The following is a 24,520-nucleotide window of genomic DNA, read 5'->3' as shown; positions in this document are numbered from 1 at the left end:
AGTCCGACCACGACTTTATGTCCTGAAGACAGTTCGGTACGACTTTGCAGTGCTGCTCCATTTCATCCAGCCACTGCCCTTTGCCATCAACCTACCGAACCAGAAACACCAATTAATGTGTCGACAATGTTAATGTATTGTGAATGTAAACAATACATGGAATAGTTTGTCACTATTTATTACTAACCCACCGATATGCAGACTATAAATGTACTTCAGTATGCATATATTATGTGCCACGGCACAAAGAATTCTGTAAATATGTCTTCTTGTTAAAATAAACCTTCCTGTTTTTTGTACCTTACGGTGATCTCTTTTTCGAGCTAGTACTCTCCTAGCTCTCCTGCAAGGAGTATTGTGACCCCCTGTCACACCTTTGGCCTGGGTAGCCGTTGACTCCACTACCCTTTATCTCTGTACCTCTCAACCCTCTAGAGTCAGGCCCCCAAAAAAAGAGGGCTCCGCCCATTTTTTCTTCCTTCCATCTCACACATGCCATCAACATCTTCCTCAGCGACTTCAACATCCCTGGTAACCCAGCAACCAAAACAATGAAGAAAGATCGTCACTGCCTACTCGATACAAAAGAACAAATTCACAGGAAAGGTAATATCCTTGACCTCTTCAACACCACACTGCCCACCCTTCGTCTCCTAGTCGGCTCTACTGGCCAGACCATCTGGCAATCTCCTTTGAGATTAGTCACACCACACCCCTCCAGCAAAGCCATTGGTAAACAAGCCTTCCATCTCCTTCAAGAACTTCCCAGCAGAGGCTCTCACAGTAGACCTCACCAAACTCCACCTGACATGGGTTGATGTACCTTGACTGCACCTCGCTTCTCCAAGAACTCAACACCACCCTCAACCAACATGCCCCAGTGAAGTGGCGCACCCTCAAGCCTAAACCTTCAGCAACCTGGTATACTCAGGAACTCCACCTCAAAAAAAGAAACATCAGAAAAAAACAAAAGAATTGGTGGAAATCCTGATGCGCACCATCAGAAAAAAACTAAAGAATTGGCGGAAATCCTGATGCGCATCAGAACTTGCACTGCCCAAGGAACTCTGCAATACATGCAGGAGACTGATCAACACTGCCAAGCCAACTACAACCAAAACATAATAGCCAAGGCCAAAAATGAAAGCAGTGTCCTCTGGCACTGCATCAACCCTCTGTCTGACCCAACCGAAGCACACCCCATCTTGCAAAACCTTAACAGCTTACAAGACACCAACTATGAAAGACCTCACTACCACCTCAGCATCCTTAAGGCCACATAGTATGCAGATGACATCCTCCCTGCCTCCCTACTCAAGACCCTTCTGACTGAAGCACTCCTCCCTCACCTGACAATCATCAACATCTCACCAACTCAAGGCACTTTCCCCCTCGACCCTCAAGATCAGACAAATTCTCTTGCTTCTTCAGAGGCCAACACAAGAACCCTGGCGATCTCAGCAACTACCTCCCCCTTGCCCATTTTCCCTTTCTAGGTAGGATCCTTGAGAAAACAGTAGCCACAACACTCCTCTTAACACATTGAAGCTAATGACCTCCTTCAGTTCCAAAAATCTGGCTCCAGACCAAGATGCAGTGCAGAAACAGCTGCCATCAAGGTGATCGACAATGCTCTTAAAATCCTCGATGATGGCCATCCTTGCCTCCTAGTTCTCCTTGACCTCTCAGCAGCATCTGACACAGTAGACCACCAGACACTCGCCGACAATCTACATCGCCACATGGAGATCAACAGAGACTCACTAACAATCTACTTAGCCACATGGAGATCAACAAGATCATCCTCAGCTGGTTCAAATCCTACCTTGAGAACCAACAGTTCATACAATGATCCAGATCACCAACTAAGTCCTGCCGGGATCCATCCTGTCCCAGTGATCTTCGTTCTTTACATGGAACCGCTCAGAATTAACCTAAAGATATCCTCCATCGAACACATCCGCAGGGTCAAAGCCTGCCTCACACTGATCCAGTCCTATATCTCCAGGGTTTACCTGAAGCTCAAGACTAAATTCCTACTGCTAACTGATGAATCACTGTAATCACTCCTTTCCCAGGATAGCCTCTTCCCATGTGGCCAGGGGACAGCAGTCGCTACCTGATCCTGGGGGTTGCTATCTGTGGGAGAGGAGGTTGACCCCAGGGGGGAAAAGTCATTGTTGGGCGGGGCTCAGGGGGGGTTAAGGGTGAAATAAAAATAAATCACATACCTCCACTTCCCTCTAGTGATGTCCCTGCCCTTTCCCAGGCCCTGATGGCTTATTGTAATATTCTCCCTCAACCCCTTGCCAACTTCACTTCCAACAGGGATGAGGAAGAGACAGGAAGCAGCGACGATTACTCCCAATAGAGTCCAACATCAACTTCCTCAGTATTATGCTAAAACCAATCTGACAACAACTGGGACGAGGAAGAGAGCCAGAGCAATAAAGATAACTAGGACCGGCAAACCAATGCTGCGGTCTAGTCTTAGGCCGGAAACTTTAAATACGGCACAGCTGATGAGGGCTGTGAGCTCCAGGAGCGGGCGTTAACCACAATGCACTCTGCCGGTCCGAATGCCAGGCAGGAGCATGCCACAGGAAGCTGAGCGCAGGCGAGACCCCTTGAGGAAGTTGGGGTGTAGAGAAGCTGCCACAGAGAGTGTGAAGCAGCAGGAGCCGCGCACAGGTGGAAGATACATTGAGAAGGCACAACGGCTACCAGTACAGCCAGCGGAGTAAAGAAAACCAGTACGAACACCAGCAAAGAGCATTTCCAGCACCCTAAGCACAGGAGAGTCAAACGGGTTACTTAAAAGTCTATGCCGCATAGAGCAAGGGACACAAGAGTCATAGAATGAAGCGTATGATGAACCAAGTACTTGTGAATTGTACCACAAATGGGTCACTGAACCGAGGAAAGCAAAGTGAAGGCAACAGTGAATATTAAAGAGAATTATGCTGAACAAAACCCAACAAGCCAATTTTGGTGAAACATTGTTTCATGGACAAAAGAGAAGATAATCACATAAAGGTCCTGCCAGGAGAGCATAACAGGAAGAGCCAAGTATTTGAGAAGGACTGCAGGTTAAAACACACAGTCTGAATAAAAGACTTGGCAAGGGACTACAGCAGGGACAGTCACGTGTGAACCATAAACCATTAGAAGTAGATAAGCTCAAGGAAGACCCATGCCCTGGAGGTTATGAGTTGTTGGAAAAAGTGGAAAAGAACCTGACAGGGGACTATACCAGGTGACCCGCGAGTGAGTCTCGCACCGAAGTTGTAACTTGCAAGAGAACTCCAACGAAGACCCATGCCCTTGGGATTCTGAACTATCTTGTGTGTGAAAAGTAGCTTGGGGAAGCAAATCATTTCCCTTAGAATTGTGGACCCTCTGAGAGGAAAGAAATAACCTCTTGGCTTACCAGGAATGTGGTCATTCTTTTGTTTGTCAACTCATAATGGTGAAGTGAGTAATCCCCAGGAACTTTGAACATTTTTCCGTTTGGAACTCTTTGGTTGAGCTGACATTTTAGTTTTCGATTCGAACATTTGTGCACCTTCAAGATCCAGAGTGTGAGGGCCAGAATAGGATTAACTTTGGACATCTTGACAAAGGACAGATCCATTTGTTTTGGTCGAGGTAGAGAAATACTGCTTAGACTAGGGATAGTGAGGCATTTTCCCAACCCCTTTTGATTTTTATCCCAAAACATGAATCCTCTGTATCTGCGTCTCATTCCTGTCTCCTCACATGACCAACAACACTGAACATCCTGACATCCAGACCTGGCTCTCTGCTATGAACGTCGAGGGATTCACACGCTAAACTGGCCCCCCTGTGCAAAGTCCCTTGGGGTCAATATCAACACACCTCACGTTCAAACAGCACATGCCTCAACACATAGGGTGGACACACGGAGTGGCTTGTCCTAGAACTGTTGTCTTAAGTACTTTCTTCATTTCCCTGAATAGGTCCACCTTCCTGGTAATCAAACAATTTAAAGTACACACACTTCTTTCTTTGCACATTGTAGTGTACCTAGTCTTGGGTTGAGCTTGTCAGAATGGCACCTATGTCCAACTGCACTACTGGAAAAAGTGGCGTCAGCCCTGGTGCCTTGGATAGACCTGATTGGGGGGGGGGGGGCAGGGGGGGAACGGCCGTCTGACACCTTCATGTCAGAACCCAGGACTCAAGGTCTCGTATTTGTGGTGCATGCAAGGATCAGATGGTTACTCTTCCAGCTGCCACCAGACCTCTCTCTCCACCACTATTGATTTAGATTCTGGATCCCTTCCCTTTTACACTTCCCCATATTCTTCCTATTCCTGCTCTCATTCTTTCAAGCCTTCTCATTGCTCTGCAGCGTTCACCTCACCACCTTTCTCTCCTCTTCCACCCCTTTTTTAGTTCTTTATTCCAAGACTCCACTCTTACCTCTTCTGCCCATGTCTCCTTCTGCAATGGTCGCTCTCCCATCTCCACTGTCTTTTCTCCTCTTAATCCCTCCTCTGCCATTTTTGCTCCTCCCTTATTCCTTAACTCGCATTTCTGCCTCCTCCACTCTGGTCTTGCTCTCCTCTCAGCAACACTGCAAAACCACAACCACCCCCCCGCCCCACCCTCCCCACCCTCAATACCAGACAACCCCAGCTGCCACTGTTGCCCCAGTCTGGGTGGCCTTGGCTAGCCACCATTTCTGTTGCATACTTAGTACCAGGACTATAAGTGTTTTGCTTAGCGAGCAATCTCTACCTTCATTCTGGTACATCTTCTGTGTGTGGTCAAAAAAAGCATAAAAAGGTCCATAGGAAGCTGGGTAAACTGCACTTTCAAGCTATTGCCATTACCCAAACCAGACCTCACTATTAGCCATATCATGTGGCGACACAACAAACTACACGTCCTATGGTTTTGTCCCTGCCTTGTGGGCCCAGGTATAGACGTCTCTCAACATTGCCCATGGTGGTTGAGTACAACCTGGTAAGAGACACACAATGATGGGGGATGGGCTCGGGGCCATGCAGGGATCCATGGTATACCTCCTCCGTCGCGTACATTACAGAGCAAATGTTGGTATCTGGTTATGGTCTCACGAGCGAACTAAGACGTTAACATTCAATACTGGAATGGCTATATTTGAATAGTCCTAGGCAGCGCTATACATTATGGTGGTCATATTGTGTTATGGAAAAATAACTTAAAGCAAAAGAATACAGATATGGAAGATGCACTACTTTAACACCTGCACGTGAAATGCTTGAACCTATAATATACAACCAACAAAACGTAATGAACTTACCAATCAACGTAACACCTAAAAAGCTTCATGCCTGTTAAGACAAAAAGCAAATACAGAATTTACAAAATCATGAAAAATATGTCCAAATGGAAAAAATACATCAAATCACACCCATTACAGAAAACCCTCCCAAAGTGGACTGTCCATGCTGCATTCTGAACTAGGTTCTTGGAATCACCGGCTTCTGTAGGAACTTTATGTTGAAATGGAAGAGCAGAATAGTCTAGATTTCCCTACTTACAATTTAACTTGGAATTCAAATATGACAACTTCCTGAATACAAGAATCTGTTTCTGATTTCAGCCGCCTAAAAGAAGTTATCTATGAATCCGTGACAAGTGATTGAACCACCATGCAAGTTTTCCATAATCGTAGTTCATTTGAATAGGTTTTTCTTAACCCCTTACCACAGTTTAGTAATTCTTTGGAGTCCTGGCTACAAAAGTCAATGTACAAAAAACAGATTTTAAGATGGAGCTCCATTATCTGGTTAAACGGGTTTAATCATTTATTATATATTTCGCTCACCTAAGCCATACAAGCAATTTTCTTTCCTTGAACACCACAGTTCACTTCTTTTTTTTTTTCAACACACAAACTACAGAGATTAGAGATTTACCACAGAAACTTTAGCATGAATACCAATACAGATTTCAAGGTTATAACAAGGTTTACAAACAATTACTTTTATTCTACGTAGCAACCATTTCCTAAAATATACTTCCGAAAACAAAAATTGTACTTGTGTGGTGCAGCTTTAGGTTGAACGGGAAGCAAAAACCTGTTTGTGCAACCCACATTCACTTCAGTCTCAACATCAGGCCATTAAAACACATGCAAGGAAATGTAATTAAAATCACCATTCTAACACCAACCATCAAGAATGGCCACAGAAAGCATAACTGGAACACATAAAATCCTTTACCGGCAGTCAATATTTGATTAAGAATGCATTTTATTGCTTGGTGAGGGGGCAAAATGGTGCTTGCAGGAATTTGGAACTCATACACAGTTCTGGATGGCCATTGCTGCATACAAAAAGTAATAAAGGGTACCAGCAATGAACCTTCCCTAAATGCAATATCCAAAAGATATTAAACCCCTCCCCACCCCCGCCAATATAACAGCATAGTTCAAATTCAAAGACCATTTAGTGCATGATCACTTCATCAAGTCTGCTTCAACAATTAAGTGACTGGAAATAATAGTGGTATAAAAATAAATGACATAACTAAGAGTGAAATGCTAAAGCTACTTTATTGCATTTCTAACCATCCTGATGCTATGCACATAAAAACTAGCCATGTTAAACGCAAACACATCCTCGGAAGTCTCACAATTTGCTCAATAAGGAAACGCGCAATTATCAAAGCTATTGCAAGAACAAATATTACTCAACTGGGGGAATATATATATATATATACTGCTATCAGGACTCTACTTATGGTTAAGGGGGGACTTTCAATAGGAAAAACACTTTTTGAGATGCTGATTATTTTGGCACCGCCACCCTCCTAAAAAAATATACACCCAGCAAATGATTTAGTAGAATATTTTGTTCAGTTATGTATAAATATATTTACAAACATAATTAAACACCTAGATAGGATCTTCACATTGAACAATCACATTGCCGCTCTGATTAACTGCAGCAGCTACTTCATGAGTCGAAGATGCATTCTAGCTTGAGTTACCATACAAAACTACAACAGTCTTCCTTAAAGTAGAGTTGATGGATTATTTCAACAGTTTACTCGCACTGGTTTTCACACCAACGAGATCCCCTTATAGCGAAGTGTTACATGGAAGTTTACAAGTCTTGTATGGTCTTGCTATGAACGATGTAGCACTTAAAATAGTATGTTAACATCTCAAAATACTGGCTGGTCAGATGCATGTGAATTTAGGACAACGTTTTCTCTCTGCCTTTAATATAGCTGATGCAGTCACATACATGCCAAGGTTATAAATGCTGAAGAGGAATTCTTCATCAAAAACAGGGCACGTTGGAAGCAGGGATAACTTAAGAAGGTAAAAGTGGAGAAAGATCTTTTTTTTATTTTTTTAATTAAAAATAATTGCAAGTCTCCCTCCTGAACCGGATGGGTTGGTGTGTATGCGAGTCACACACCTACCTGAACAAGGGTTGAAATAATATATTTCCTGTGAGTGAAAATCGAAGTTTCTCTTCTGGTCCGGTAGTGGAAACGTTGAACTGGCTAGAACAATAACGTAATGACACCACCCTGGTCTAAAAGGATGACTTTAGAGACCATCCTGGGTCATCTGATGATCAAACTACACTCGAAGACATTCCCACATCATCAGACGTCATCACGCTGTTAAAGTCATCAGCAAATATCTCAGAATGGTGGGTGATGGACTTGGGGATGGGCTTAGGATGATTTAATGAATATGCTAACATCATCCCCATTTTAGAAAACTCTTTGTTCCTGATGCTTTTAGGATGACCTACTGATCACTTCAAGAGATTGCACGTTTGTCCCTGATGATTTGGGGACGATTCTGGGATGACCTGCTGATTACTTCAAGAGCATTGCCATGAAACAGGTTTGTTCTTGATGATTTGGGGATGATTTACTGATTACTTCAGAACAGTAAGTTTGTAGGATGATATGCAGACCAGTACAGATGGTCAGTCTGCTTTTGCTTAGTTGCACTTATGCTGAATGATCCCCCACCATGGCAAGGGTACAGCTTGAGACTATGGTGGGCCAAAGTGGAAGCCAGAGGCCTAAACATAGCATGCACCTGTGAGAATCCTTTGCCATCCCAGTCAAAAGCAGGCACCCAACGCCCTCACAAGCCCCAATGTAGCATGGATAAAGCCTAAGACTATGTTGGGCCAAAGTGGAAGAAAGAGGCCTAAAGAAAGCATGCACCCACTAGGTGAGAATCCTTTGCCATGCCAGTCAAAAGCAGGAACACAACACCCTCACAATTAATACATTTCCATGCTGACTTGTTGGGTACGAATTGGTGTATAGATAATCTGCCACTCAAGAATTGCGCCACACTTGTTAGTTCAATATTTTCAAAAGAACATTTCTTTTTATTCCTTATTTGCCCTTTAAATTCTTGTTAACACGTGTTTCGGCTACTCAAGAGCCTTTCTCAAAACAAAACAGGGCTTGATTAGGTACATGTCATATTCCGTTAATTCCATAAGTCCCGGGTAAATCCCTGCAGCTTAGTAACAATCCGTCTCCTCGCGTCGGCCTCGAACGTGTGAGACTACACAAAACTTATCTGCTTGGTATTAGATAAGCCCACCTTTTGGTATAGGTCTGAACTACACAGGTTGGCAGTGTGACTGAGCAGCCAGGCCTATCTCAAGAGGGATAACTGAGCTGTAGAGCAGTACAAATGAAATCTGTAAATACAAGTAGCCAAGTAACACTTACACTCAAGGTTTCAGTTATAAATAGTTGTTTATTTAATTAACATCAATTTTTAAATAAGCGTTCTTTAGAAAGGCAATTCATGTAACAATGTAAATATACTTTAAAATTACTTTTCAGAATCAGAGCAAGTTAGTGGATAATCTTTGGATATGCTTCATACACAATTGCTACACCCTGGCGTGACTTCAATCACAAGGACAGTAATGGCATTTATGTATCACACTAGGTTGCAGAAAGGAAAGGTTTAAGGAAGGAAAAAGGTTAAACAGGTTCTATACACGTCGATATATCAAAACACGGAAAGCATTTCAATCACTTCTGGGAAAGCACGGGGTTATGAGTTCGTCGCTGGCGAGTGATCGTACAAAGGTGCCAGTGGCGCTTCCACCAGCTCTTCTCTCCTCCATTGCTATTGTTTGTGGGAGGACCCACAAAACACTTGAAACTTCCACGGAGCGGAACGCGGTGTAGGTCGCCGAGTAGAGCAGTCCTGCAGTCCCCGCTCTGCCGTTTGCCTTTCCAGTCTCTCCTCCATTGCTATTGTTTGTGGGAGGACCCACAAAACACTTGAACCTTCCGCGGAGCGGGACGCGGAGTAGAGCAGTCCTGCAGTCAGCAGGTGGCCGAGGTGGCCAGGGCGCCATGTATCCCCGATCTCTCCTGACAGTGAGCCGAAATGCTGCCTACGGAGCAGCGTTGTCCCTCCAACACGTCCTGAGAAAACAGCTTTAGCCTCTCCGGTGAAGAGAGGCAAGAACAACGTACCTGCTGGAGGAGCGTCTTCAGCTCGTCTGAGGAACAAGAGCTCCCCACACACTCCGCTCCCTTCTATTTTCAACCCAGAAGTATCCTCATCTGCGAGGAGCTTGAAAAACACATGCATCCCGGCAACTTTTTCCCAGGAAGGATTTGGCCACATCCAAATGTCTACGGCAGCTGGAGACTGTCCCGGTTCAACCGAGGAGCCGGCCAAACATCTAGGGAACTTACCGCAAGTTGGTGAACTCTCGTGCACGCTATCCGTCTCTGCAGCAGCCGCGTTCATTGCAGCGGCTGCGTCTGGGTGTAGCCAGGGCCGGAGTCCCGCTTTGGCGAGAGGGCTTACCGCTGAGGCCGTCTGAGGATGACCTGGGGGAGCCCTTTCTCTGGCCCAGCTTGACACCACAGGCTGCACAGAAAGTCGGGTTGCCAATGCTCAAACCCACTGCAAATGGAAACATAAATTACATCAACAGCCGACACGATCCTGGACACAATTCTGACAGTTCAGAACGGCCCGGCCCAACAATAATCCAGGCAACAGCTATGATACACGGCGAACCTCTATCTGTTGGCGGCATGCCCCCCTTGGACGGAATCACCAGCGCAGGGGGGGGGTCCACGGCCTCCTATCAACGACTTACCACAGGACAGCGCTGGCCCTACATTGGCCACCCCGCCTGCTCAAAACTACCCTAAAGAACGCTGTCATCACGGAATCTGGTGACCCTTCAAGTCCGGCTCAATAGACCTTCCCACAAAATGGACGCAATTCCTCCCTTCCATGGCCAAGGAAAATAACTTATAATAAAAACAAAACCGTAAAAACAAAAAGGGGGAAAGACCAGTGAAAACCAACTATTAAGAGCCGACACTGGCAGTAAAACCAAAAGGAAAAACCTCTATACCATTAGACGGCAGAAAACACAATCAGAATTCAGGCAAGAAAAATGACAGGGAAACAAGCTCTCTCAAACCCATCGATTTCAAGTGCCCTCTTCAACCTCTTTAAAAAAGAACAATGTAAACGTAAACTAAACGTTGAGTCTAAACTCTCAGACGCAGACATCTTGGAGGTCCTGGAAAAAACATTCCCAGCACCAAAGCTAAGAAAAACAGACAATTCAAACATTACGCCTCCCACACCAGTTCCTATCCAACCATCCAACACAACGCCATGCGTCTTGCCAGCAAGTGTCTCGCCAGGTCCCGAACAGATACCCAAGTTCATGTAACCATAAACTCAAGATCAGTTGATCGAGCCAAAAATTTCAACATCGTCTTCTGATACCACAAATGTTGAAGCTATCGAAGGAGCAACACGGTCTCTCTGAGAGCAAATCAGCAAACTAATGGCCACTCCAATACAACAAATCGTGGAACAGCAACGTCTAGAGATCATTGCGGGGCATTTAATGAGCCCCCAACCGTGGGCAAACATCCATTTACAAAGACCACCGAGGCAGCAAATCATTGACACTCCATCCAGCCAATGTGAGCTCAAGCTCAGGCAGCAACGAACAGCCCTTGACGCCAACAAGATCAAAGGCAGTTCAACAGAAGGCACCCCCAGTGGAAATTTCATCTGTCTTTCCCAATTCAACAATGGACCTAAGAGATGCTCCAGTGAACAACAGATGATATAGGGACCTTTCAGGTGATCCCCATAAAGGGTTGCCCAAAAAGAAGCCTGACATGACAACAAACATGTCAGCTATCACCATAGCTCTGACACCCTTCTGTAAATTATATGAAGCTATTAACGATGCAACAAAAGAAAACACATCGATCCTAGCAACAATCCAGTCTAAACTATCTTTATGGAGGGGTACGTAACAGCAGCAAAAGCAAAACAGGGCATCGTCCAGGCCAATTGGGAAGCAAGGCTGGATGGCTTAGAACTAAAACAGAGCGACGCCATCCAAACTATTCAAGTCCAAACAATGAAATCAGAGAAGGCTTCCCAGACTGATGAAACTATTACCCGAGGCAGCGTGGCTCCAATCTTTAACAAATTAGTCACCAACAGCGCGAGGTCATTACAACAACCACTAGACCCACGAAAAAGAATGCAGGGTCTAGTCACGTAAAGAAACAAAACCTAGTCTTACAGCTGGCAGGCGCAAAGCAAACAGCCACCGCTAAAGTAAAGCCTGCAAGTCCAAACAGGATGACAAAGAGGAATCAATATTGCCCCAAAAAAAACTGCAAGTAAACAAACCAGAAGAGGCACCAGTGTTTATTGACCTCAGTAAACCACCTTGATCACTGGCTGAATTTCAGGCATCAAGTAGCCTGATGGATTTATCGCAACATTTACACTCAGATGAATCTTCTACCAGCTCCCAGGTTCAGAGTAGCCCGAAGACAACCATGGCCGTCAGCAACGACACTCACACAGAGACTCAGGTGTCCCCAGCTGTGAAAAACCTCAGCTACTTGTCGGGGTCACCCACCAGAAAGTGACAGAAAATTATCCCAAAAAAAATACGCCCAGAGGACATCGATCTATGAAGAAGAATCACCATGTATAGGCAGTCCCTCCACTTACGACGAAGTGCCATCCAAAAGGCCGCTGCATAACCTGCCAGATAAAAAACTAACGGACAAACAGCATACAGACCACTCTATTAGCACTGAAAAAACCCTAGGGGGACAAGTATCAAGCAGATCTGCCTACACGATACTAAACAGAAAAACGGTGCTGAAAACTCTGAACAAAATCGAGTCTTTGAGATCACTAAAAACGCTAAGGCATTTCTCCACATAAAATCTCGGGCCCTGCAAGTAATCCCTGTGGAAGCCTACAACGATCTTAAGCAAGCTGGCTTTTTATTAACAGAACTTGGAAACCCTCAGGCCGAATCACGAAAAGGACGTCAAGAAGAAGGGTGGACCCATAAAACCCATTACGTCTCCAAAACCCAAGACCTCTACAATAATAGACATGGCAGAAAGGATTCCATCGGAGAACCCAATCACCCAAGACCTTACATGGTTCATTCAGAAAGGCACTTCTCTTCCAACAGCAAAGACACTCGGGTGAAGGCTTCATCAAGGCTTGTCACACAAGGATCCGACAAAACAGACCATCATTCCAGATCACTACACGATATACCATCAATAGGAAAGTCAAATGGTCACATCTCCCGAACCAGGGCAAAACCCCATGAGCAAAGAGAAACCAGATCTCCGAAAGGACCATGGCAATGGCTAAAGGCAGTGGCAAAAGGGAAGTCTCGCAGATAGCAACCACAATTGCTGTCGAACTGGACTTTGGCCCCACTACCACCAGACCGAGAAGAAACTGTAACAAATACTCTGTCAATGGCCTCATGGAACACTCGAGGCCACACGCACCTTACCAACCCAAGCAACCAGGACCTGGGGGGGCACGATATCTTATGCCTCCAGGAAGCCGGGCTAACAGAGAAACCCACCCTGGATGGATACGTGATCGAACTTTCTGGCATATTCGGGCGCCCGTCCTCAGGCCTCCTTCTCGCAACACGGCTTGGCTCTGGTATAAGGGTTTCTAAAAAACTAATAGAGTCATATGGGATGCTTGCAGTCCTAACCACATGGACGCACCAGGACACAAGGACTAGAACATGGCGTACGTCCCAATTAGCCATCATAAATCTCTATTGGAATCCCCAGAAAACTTCAACTACAATTTTCTGCAACGAAGTAGCAGACGCCATTGATAATATACGAGTGGATCAGAACACAACTCATATAATCATATGTGGAGATCTGAATGCAAAATGTGATCCGGGAAACGCTGATCTTCCTAAATCTAATCATAAATTCTCGACGGAAGAAAGAGGAACCGCGTGGATGTCCTTGATGAACTCACGGAACTTGCACAACGTGGCATGGCTGAAACCCTGGGAAAAGATCATCCCACCGTGGGAGCGCGAAACCTCCACGGCAACTCTTGAATCTTTTTGTATCACATAGCCTACTGTCACTTATTGAATCTTTTGCAGTAACCCGGACCACAGAAAGCGATCATAACCTGCTCTCTATGACGTGGACGTCGGCACAATCCAGAGGGCAAACTATTTCTTCCATCATTGGAGTCAAACAACCAGCAAACCAGATTCTGCCTGACTGCTGCCAACATCAGGACCATCACAGACAAATATGAAAGAAACATCATAAACAAACCGAAAGAAATATAACGACCAGACTACCTCCCTTTTCTGTTAAAATACAAGGTGGAACCAAAGGGAAGCAAAGCAACAGGTAGAAAGCATAATCATGAGTATGATGAACTCTGGTGGAAAGAAGAAAGCACCTGAGGCAAGCAAAAAGAAAAGCAAAAATCGAGAATTCTGAACCCTCTTGGCTAAAATGGCAACTTGAAGTAAACAGCTACAAATCATGGTTACACAACCATAGATGTTCAATGTATCAAAATGACGCAGAGATCATGTTGAGAACACTAAGCACCAACAAAAATCTAGTGACTTTTGGCACTCATCAAGAATACAGGCAATGCGCAAGAAAACCAATTGGCCAACTCGGTCACTGAAGAAAACTGGATTAACTTTTTTGAAAAGTTATTCACAGCCCCTCTGGCTCAGACTCCACCACCAACACACAAGAGCAGCAGCCTGTGGATCAACTTAGCCGCAGAGGACATCAGGGACGTTATTAAACGTCTAAAATCCTCCAGAGCCCCAGGTCCAGCTGGTCTTTCCAACATTGACCTCAAGCAAAACCTGGACGAATGGACAATATTTATCAGTATCTTATTCCAGCACTGCAGTTCATCAAAAGCAATCCCGATTTCTTGGTCCCATTCAGTAATAGTCCCACTGTTCAAACGTGGCAACAGAGAAGAACCAATGAACTATCGGCCAATAGCATTATTGGACATCATTGGAAAAATCTTTGCAACACTACTACTCAAGCATTTCCAATCCTGGGTAAAATCATTGCCAGCAAATGATCCATTCCAGATGGGCTTCTTAAAAAACGGTGGAACATCTGTAAACATCCTGATGTTGAATCTAATAAAATCTAAAGTGAAGCAGGGGGCCTCAAGAGCGTTTCTGGCCTTCATAGACCTTTCACAGGCCTTTGACAGAGTGGACAGGTGTATTCTTTGGTTTAAACGGAAAAACTGGAAGTGCCCGAGCTAAATATTAGACCCAATTATGGCACTTCATACAGCAACCAAACTTCGGGTGCGACTGAACAACCAAGGCCTGTTGTCAAAAGAGATTGCATCAGAGCGCGCGGTTAAACAGGGCTGCCGTTAGCCCCGGCCCTCTTCATCAGCTTCTTGGGCGACTTCAAGGATACAGAACCATCAACTCGAGCTTTCCCCTCCAAAAATAGGAAACACCAATGTGTCCCGTTTACTTTACGCTGATGATCTAATCTTGTTAGACCAGACTGAAGTTGGCTTACAGCGACAACTCACAAACCTGGTGCAGTACATGGGTACAAACAACCTAGAAATTAAACTAAAAACCAAAATCATGATCCTCCAAAAAGGTCATTCGAACAGTAGACGCAACAGAGGATGGTATCTGGAAAACACCAAGATCGAAGTGGTCACCCATTTCAAATACCTTGGCGTAACAATCGATAGCTCAGCGCATGAGTCAACAATGCAGAAGTCTTTGTGGGGAAAAACTAGGAACCTTGCGGCTCAGATGAGAGCAATTGACAAACAATATGGGAAATTCTCATTGGTTCCGGTTATCCAATTCTACAAAGGCAAAGTCGTTCAGCCATAACTTATGGGATGGGAGCAACACTTACCATGCCAGACACAATCTGGTCTAAATTGGAAGGGCTACTGTGGAGATCAGTCCTTGGTCTTCCAAACTCAGACTCAATCGCAAGCATCAGGCGTGACCTGGGTCTGTTGTCCTTACTATCAACAATTGAACAGAGTGCTATGCAACTCTTTAGAAAAACTCTTCTTCCGGACACACTCTCAATCTACAAGATCATTGCAACAGAGTTTACCATCGGGCACACCAATATTCTAAACACCTGGGCCAAGAAACAGCAAGCAAAATTAGAAGAATTGGCATGCACCGAAGATGACCTTGTAAGGAACTCCCAGAGAATAAAATATAAAATGAACTACAGGACTGGATCAACACAGTTGATAAAGCCCAGGCGAACAAATTAACAAAGCATCTGCCGCCCAGCTTCAACAAGCTCAAAGTTCCATTGCCATACTGTATCAAATTCCCAGACAAAGGCATCATGAATATCTTTTTAAGAGCATGCTTGAATCTACTTCCTATGCGCGAAATTCTCTCCATCAGACTTCAGTCTGGGTCTAAGGAATGCAGATTATGTGCTACACCAGACGAGTCTGAAAATCTAAGACACTTGCTGATGCACTGCCCAGCACTGAATCTGGAAAGGGCAGCCTACTTGTCACCCCTTGGGATGGACTCCTCGATCTTGGAAGATGATGTCTGGTGGAACAGATTACTGTTTGGAGAAAACATGAAATGGACTAATACTGCAGCAAAACTATTTGACATCACTTTCAAAAAAATCAACTCACACGCTGAATATGTGATCTGACGATCGTCAAGCGCGTGCAACTCTCTGTCTATAGAGAATCACAACGAATAGTTCTTCCTAAAAATCACAATGTGATTATACACAAGTAATAAAAAATAATGTTTTAAATAAATAAACTGGTTTTCAGTATATATGAGGACAACTAAATCTTCCAATGAAATCTAGACAAGCCTTTGCCAGCAGTAAAAGTCTAAAACAAGTTACTACCTATGAGGGACAAACCATATCAAAGTCAGTGGGCTAGAAGAGTCTGCAGGGAGCCAGGACAGCCAAAATCAATTTGAAACAGTCTTTGGAGTGGAGGTACTTCTTAGAATCAAAAGGGCTTGCATAAAGTTAGAGAGTTGGTTAGAAAATCACTTGTAGGGTCACAAGCTGTGAAAACAGAGTTGGAATCAACTCTAAAAGTAAGCCACTGCAATTCCCAACTGCGAAAAGCAAGGTTACAAGACAATGAGGTAAGTACCCTAAGTCTAAACAGTACCACTGGTTTGAAGAAGAGTGGTCCAGTTGGCTTCTGTCCTGCTACAGCGTTACAGACCCTGTGTTCCTGAGCCTCAGTTGTGGGGACAAGAGGGAGGACATCTGTAGGGCTCCTGCGGTGTTACTTCGGAGGTCATTGGCAGCTACGGGCTCTTTTCGGTTTCAGCGCTTAGTAAACAGCACTGTTGCTGATCTCTGGTACCGTTTGGGCTTCCTTCACACCTTGGGTCTGGTGAGGGGACTCTAGCTCTGGTTGTCCTGCTTCTGGAGAGTCCTTTGGAGACTCCTGGAGCTTCTAGCCGGATTTCAGACATTTCACTCGACTACGGATTACTCAACCCATGGCACTTGGTTCTTGCAGAAATGAAGAAGTACTGCCAGACAGGGAAGATGGTCCAGTGGAGTTAGTCTCTGGGTTAGTTGGTCCCACTAACTCAGGGGGCGAAGTCGTCCATTCCGAAGGTTCTCTGTCTGAAAAGGGAGTTTCAGCACAGCAGCAGGGCTTCACCAGGCAACTCAAAGGTCCAGGAGGATACAGCAAGCTTCGTTCACGTTTCTTCGTCGGGTGTTTCTCCCAGTGGTCGACTCTGCCTCTAGCCCCAAACCCTTGTTTTTTAAGCAGATTTCTCCCATTCATGCACAGCCTAGGCTTTCAATGACACATCAGGGTCGCTGTCCTGAAAGGACAGCCAGCCAGCCAGCCATTCAGGACTGGTTGCATTTAGGCATTCCTAGAGACAAAAGGACAGGGTAGTTTCGGGACCCTCACTCACATCCTGTCCTTCCAGACACAATGGAAACAGAGGCGGGCCTCAGGGCTGAAGTGCGCCAAAGGCAAGATAATCAAAGGGCTGCAATCTGTTTGATGCACAGAGTAAAACCCAAGAAAGACCTCACAAACAGAAAATTGCAAAAAAAGAAAACAGGGGCCGTTTTTATAAAATGGGAGGGCAACATACAAATGTTACATGAGAATGTAGGATAAGGAGCAACTAGGTAACCCCCCCAGCACTCCACTTAAGATGGTGTGTGCTGGACCCACAAAGAGAAAAGGTAAGTAAAGTCAATTTCACTTTACTATTCTTGGGAACAGTAGTTTACACAAGAAAGCGGTATTTTAAACCTTATGAGAAATCTAAAGGATTTCTCAGTGACACTGCACTGAAGGTGCTGTGTGTCCCCATACAAAAAGTAGATGCATATGGAGTTCGTCAGACTCCCAAAACAGTGAAAACACATAATCCAAAAGGTCAAAACACATGAGGCAGTGGGAAAAGGGTCTCACTCACTCCAAGGTTAAAATTAAAAAGTCCTACAGTGCAGCAAAAGAGCTGGGGGTCTCTAAGGTTGAAGGGAATTAGCACAGAAATGAGAATTCTCCCCAACATCACTGCACCAATATATGGCAGTATTCACATGCACTCCTTCACACATTATTCATGTTTGCTTTGTGCAAAATCCAATAATCAACAACCATAACGAAAAGTACCTCCAGGATTAAAAAAAAAAAAAACAATCCAAAAAAGAAAGAAGCAATAAACAAACGGAACCACAAAGTCCCATCAACCGAGGTCTCAACTGCCTACAACCTACCAAATACAAGCAACAAGAAACCACAAAAAGCAAAGACTAAACCCAAAAGACCATGAAAAACATCAATTGAAAGAGGACGCCCACTAAGGAACACAACCCACGCATCATGCCTCGTCACAAGAAAGACAAAGAAGTCAGAAAAGACAACAGAAATAATAAGAAATCCCAAACCACTCGGGAAGGCACGGACCAGCATGATCCCACAACCCCAAAAAACTCGACAAACATCTGAGATGGCCCAAGAAGACATACAAATAACAGAGCAAAGAGAGACTACAATGCTCGCTACCTGTCCACATACGACAACGAGGTAAACAAAAACAGCACAGCAACAACGAACCGACAGCCAACAAGCTTCACGAATACAGACCCAACCAGGACACAAACGGATAACAACTAATAAACCATCACAACCCGGTCTCCACCATGGACAATAACCCAACCAGAACCAACAAATTGGAAACCATCACACTCACTCTACACCCCCTATATCACCAAGGCTGGAACAACAGAGGGGTAGCTAACCTATTTACCACCCGGAAACAAACCAACCCCACCCCACCATAAACCTTATCGGTCTACTCGACAAAGAGACTGACTAACAAAGAACCACCCCACCCAAAAGACTCAACCGGGAAAAACCCACCTGGAACGGAAACCCAACCAACAACACACCGGTCAGAACAAACAATACTAACAACAACACAAAAGTTAAATCCAGCAAACTACACTGCAGCCTCCTTAACATTAGATCCATGGCAAACCACTCAACAGAAATCAATGACCTCCTAAGCGAAGGAGGCACAGGCGTGCTCTTCCTTACTGAAACCTGGCTATCAGATAACTATAAAGCCATCGCGAACGAAGCAATACACGACAATTATAAATTAAATTAATACACGCCAACAGAGAAAACCGAAGAGGAGGTAGAGTCGCAATTATACACAAAAAACATGCCTGAGCATCTTGAATCATCACAACCAACGCGGAAGACTATGAATACCTCCAAATCAAGATAGAACTCAACGACCAACCCAACAAAGTATTCCTACTGATCTACAAACCATTTTCTTACAACCCCAACTTTGCAACAAAAATAGCGGACGAGGCCATCATGCTATCAAGCCACCACGACAACCTAGGTGAAAGAGATCCCACCGATACAAACATAGATACAACAGAAGACACACTCAACAATTGGATCACCAAAGCCATTAACCAATTAGCACCAGCTAAAACATTCAAAGCAACACCAAAGAAACTGGCAGCAAAATGGTTCACAGAAGAACTGAAAAAACGCCCCAAAAAAAACCTGCAAAATGGAGAGAAAAATACACCAGACAAGACTAAACAAAATACCAAAGACAACTCAAAATGTACAAAGCAACAGTCCACAAAGCAAAAAAAAAAAAATAATAAATAATAAAAAAAAAAAAACCTACGCCACAGAATCGGCAAACAATTCACAGAAAGAACTCCATCACCACTACACACTTTGTGACAGACACACCAGAGCAGGGTGTGTATAGTAGCTGCACAGCCTGCGGGCATTAGTCTGTGCAGGTATTATTATATATGTAGTCACTTACACCAGAGCAGGGTCTGTGTAGTAGCTACACAGCAGTTACTGCGTCTGCGAGCATTATCCGGCACAGGTAATATATATATAGTAACTTACACCAGGGCACGGTCTGTGTAGTAGCTGCACAGCAGTTACTGTGTCTGCGAGCATTGCAGAGCCTGAACCCTACTGTAAATGAGCTTCGGAGCAGCTATTGTGTCTATAATGCCAACAACAGGCTGCCCCGTGTAATTTCAAAACCAGATGTTTAGAAAATCACGTACTTACAATATTTAATTTCAACAAATGATAAGTGTTGGGGGGCTGCTCCGGATCACCGGGCAGCCCCCATACTCACGTCGGGAAGACCAGACACAGTCAGTTTGGGAGGCGGTCACGCCGCGGATCAAGGAGTGGGGATCAGCCCACTCGCTCCAGGTCACTGGAGCTTCCCATGTGGCTGGGGGCACCCAGCGTACGACGGCCCCGGCTCTGGGGGCACCCAGGCCGGGGTCGCCAACGACAGCCATGATCACATGGCCAGACAACAATCGAGGACGGCATTGCCCATCAGGGGTGCCGGCCTCGTGGAGGGCCCTGTCCATGGGCCTACACCACGCGGTGGAGCGCCAGACAGGCACACATGTGGAACAACACAGGAGCCAGTTTGGTCTTGACTGACTAGCCGGAAACGGCCAGTATCTTTTATTAGGTTGGTCCCATTACAACATCCTGGGAGCTACCATGCTCCCAGGAGGGGTGCCATACAACGCTCCTCCTTTTTCATAACAACAAAACAAAAAGAACCCAAAATCCCAACACACCCCACACACTAATACTACTATCACCACTCGGCTAGTTTTCAGACCCTTTATTAACCTGGGTGAGTGATTCAACTATCACACAAAAACACCAGTGCGAGCCACTGGCACCACATGAAGCATTCTACATGTGCGGGTGTGCACAACATCACATTGCCCACCACCTGGGCCATTCTAAGCAAGTCTGTTTCCGCAGGCCCCCAGTCCTCATGGGGATGTCGATGGTGATGTCCATCTTGACACGTGTGGAGTTGCAGGAAGCCAGTTTACGTCCTCACCAATGCTCATCTTGGACAGTCACACCAGAGGCAAGAAAAACCGGCAAAGCCGCACCTGGAGAGCCAGGGGCCACATCGCCTAGGTCCTCTTACATGGAGGGGGCAAACCCGCGGCTGGGCACTAGTGACGGACAACAGGCCCCTCATGTCTCCTGCAGCTCTTATTGGCGGGGTGCTGTTGGTATCGGAGGGCGCACAAGCACTCAAAAGAGCTGCACCCCTCCCTGGTGGTCCCCTTTCCTTTCCATTCTTCCTCACTTTTTTCTTTTCTGACAGTCACTGGGGTGGGGCCCCGGGATCCTCTGATGAGTCTGTGTGTTTCTGCCGCAGTGGCTACCATGGGGGCGCTTTACTTCGTCCTTGGCACATATCTGATTGTGCATGTGTCTGAGTTTCACCACTGAGGACTTCTGATTACATGCCCCAGCTGCACACACCATCATTCGACTGCACTTTGCCTCCATGGACTTGTGAAACATCACTCAGAGCAGCTTTCCCATGGGCTGGTTCCTTGACGTGGCCAGAGCGCACTGCACAACATTCACTGTCTGGTGATCCTCTTGCATCCCCTTTTCATTATTCTTTTCCACAACTCCCCACGGATGGGCCCAGTAACGTCGCTATGGGTCCACAGACCATGCGCAACCCCATCTGAACTGTAATAGTCCTGCTGACACGAGCACTGCTGGTTCTCTCGGGGTTGCTCTCTGGGGCCCGTCAGAACAGTGTGACACAGGTGGGGGTGTGGGGCCGAGCAACACTTCACCTTTCCCAGCGCTCCGCCACAAGCGTATTTTTTTTCCTTGTGGCCATGGGTCGTTGCCTGGGGGATGCGGCCACTTGGGGAATTCTCCCCTCTTTGCTCCACCGGAGCCTCTCTCATCTTGGGGGAGGGGGGCAGGGCCACACCTCCTCGTTGCGTTTCTCTTTTTTTGCAGCTCCGGTCGGAGCACTTTTCCTTTCCTTTTTTTTTCTTGACCGCTCCGGTGTGGAGCGAGTCTCCTCCCGTTTCACCACGGGGGAGGGGGGAGAGAGAGAGAGATCGCAGTGGAGAACATCGCCGCCCGGCTCTCGATGTTGCGGCTCCTGCCACCTCCGCCTTGTGGCCGTCCACCAGTGGGGCAGCCCCCCTCCATGCGGCGGATGCCACGTGTAGCCGCCCCATGTTCGCAGCTCGCGGGAAGGCAGATCCCTTCTTCCTGGTGGGGGAAAGGGGCATCCTGCCTCTCTCTTTCTTCGCCGGTGTATCTACGCCGAACATGGCCACAGTTCTACGTTGCGGCTGGGGCCGCCATACCTCTTGCGGCGGCTCGGGCCACCAGCATGCCCCCTTTTTTGAGGCCAATGCATGGGGGAGGGGCAGCTCTCCTCCGGCCGGGTTTGTGGGGGACAGCAGTTCACACAGCCGATGCCGCTTAACTTCCTCGAGCGTTCTCCTTCTCAGTGTGGGGCATATACCCCCCCCTTTACACGAGGTGCGCAGAGGGGCAACCTCTCACACAGCCACTGATGCCGCTTCCTTCCACCACACTACAGGGCACGCGGGGCCTTGGTACCTTTGTCGCCATTGTTGGGGGGGGGGCTGCTCCGGATCACCGGGCAGCCCCATACTCACGTCAGGAACACCTGACACAGTCAGTGTGGGCGGCGGTCACGCCGCGGATCAAGGAGTGAGGATCACCCCACTCGCTTCAGGTCACTGGAGCTTCCCATGTGGCTGGGGCACCCAGCGTACGACGGCCCCGGCTCTGGGGGCACCCAGGCCGGGGTCGCCACGACAGCCATGATCACATGGCCAGACAACAATCGAGGTCGGCGTTGCCCAGCAGGGGCGCCGGCCTCATGGAGGGCCCTGTCCCTGAGCCTACACCACGCAGTGGTGAGCCAGACAGGCACACATGAGGAACAACACCGGAGCCAGTTTGGTTTTGACTGACTAGCCGGAAACGGCCAGTATCTTTTATTAGGTTGGTCAGGTAGCTACTACCACGTGACCCATTACAACATCCTGAGAGGTACCATGCTCCCAGGAGGGGTGCCATACAACAATAAGTACAATACAAGGAATTACAGCTTCAACGTGCATTCCTAGAGGTTGCAAAAGGGCTCCTCTTAACAATATAACAACAAAGAGGTGAGAATGTCTAAATTGATGGATGCTAAAAGAAATGCATATAAAATTCACTAAAAGAGCTGGATCGCATGCACTCACCTGATGCTGCCTGGAAACGTTTCGTAAAGGGTAGTTTTCTAGTGCCCATTCGAGAAACGAGAAACGGACCCTAGCAACGCTCGCCTCCACTTTATCACGTGGGCTGCTCTGCATCACGTGGGTTTCAACGTCCGCTTCATCACATGGGTTTAAGCGTTCACTTCGTCATCTGTTTTGCAGGAGAGGGAAGACAAGGCATTGCGGAGCGATTCCTCTGTTGCAAAGACTTCGTATAGTTGGATATTTGGTTTCTGGTAAGTCTTAAAGTTATCTCTTGTTGATTGTTACTTTAATGCAGAGCGGCAATATTGGGAAGGGGGTATTTCTGTGTATTTTGGTGGTTTGTAATGTGCATCGGTTGAGATTTACTTAAAGTACAGGTGGATTAATTTCATTTCGTTTTGGCCTTTTCTCATGCAGATGTCCGATTTGCCCGTGGGAAATGTGTTTTATGGAGTGGGGCTGGGCACAGTGCGTTCGTCCCGATGGGACTTCCACTGTACCAGTGAACAGTACAGCCAACGGTTAGTTATCCTCCCTGCTGGAGGAGGATTTGGTATGTGCAGCATATGGGGATATGTGTCTTATGCAGACAGACGCATATGGGTACGAATTACCAGCATAACAGTTCTTTATTACTCCTGCATTGGGGGTCGATTTCGCATTCCCTGGGGAGGGATTGTTCATTTACCCCTTTGCAATGTGTGGAAGAGAAGGCTAAACGGAGGTCTTGTATTGGTTTGATTATCAATCACACATTTAAAGTCCCTATGAGACCCGCTAGCATTGTTTGTTTTAAAGTTTGCCGATAGTTTCTGAAATGCCTCAAGGCATATCGACTTGTTACGTCGTCCTGACGTTTTCACGTGGGATGTCTATGTGCTTAGGAAGAGGATTACGGACGAAGGAGTGGTCCACGCCGTGCACGGGCAGGTATTTATTTTTTATTGAGCATTTATAATGCGCTTATTCATCTCGGCAAAGCGCCTGGTATATTTGATATTTTTATTTACATCGAGCTCATACACAGGTGTTTCACAGTGCGGCAAGGGAGGGGAACAGGGGAGAACAAAACACCGATGGGTTTGTTTTTCCTATTTTGATTTTAGTTGCAACAACGGCGGATCTTTTGTGTGTCTTCTTGGCTGGTATCCTCATCCCCGGCTCCACCCACCCCCAAACAGAAGTGGTCTATGGCCGTGCCGCATACGCCGAGGGAATTTCATAGCAGATTCGGCTGCCGCCATCCACCACCTTCTCCAGTGGTGGAAATGAGAACAATTTGGTGGAGGGGTCCCACAAGGGCCGGGGTGAGGGCGGTGGTGAAGGGGGCGGTGCCCAAAGAGGCGGGGTTTGGGTGCGGAGCTGGCCCTCTGATCAAAGGAAATGTCCAAAATAATAGTTTTAAACGGCGCAATTTCTTTTCCAAACTATATATCAATTCCACTTCCATGGCACTGGTGATGTTGCTTAACTTTGTTAATAATAGTTTTGACCAGTGTTGCTGAGT

The 24,520-nt window shown here is 46.3% G+C and overlaps 1 protein-coding gene across 1 annotated transcript in view; it reads right to left on the bottom strand.

The window, feature by feature from the left end:
* RESF1 (retroelement silencing factor 1) overlaps positions 1-23,105 on the bottom strand; it is a 273,652-nt gene extending 250,547 nt beyond the window's left edge. The window contains exon 1 of the mRNA XM_069628561.1: positions 23,011-23,105. The gene's annotated coding sequence lies outside the window, so the exon portion shown is untranslated. The remainder of the gene's footprint in view (positions 1-23,010) is intronic.
* Positions 23,106-24,520: the final 1,415 nt, after the last annotated feature.

This window comes from Ambystoma mexicanum, chromosome 12 (assembly GCF_040938575.1).
Source record: "Ambystoma mexicanum isolate Mex_15411 chromosome 12, UKY_AmexF1_1, whole genome shotgun sequence".
In the NCBI taxonomy this organism is placed as follows: Eukaryota; Metazoa; Chordata; class Amphibia; order Caudata; family Ambystomatidae; genus Ambystoma; species Ambystoma mexicanum.
The sequence above is the reverse complement of the archived record's forward strand: the minus strand, read 5'-3'. Positions and strand labels throughout refer to the sequence as shown.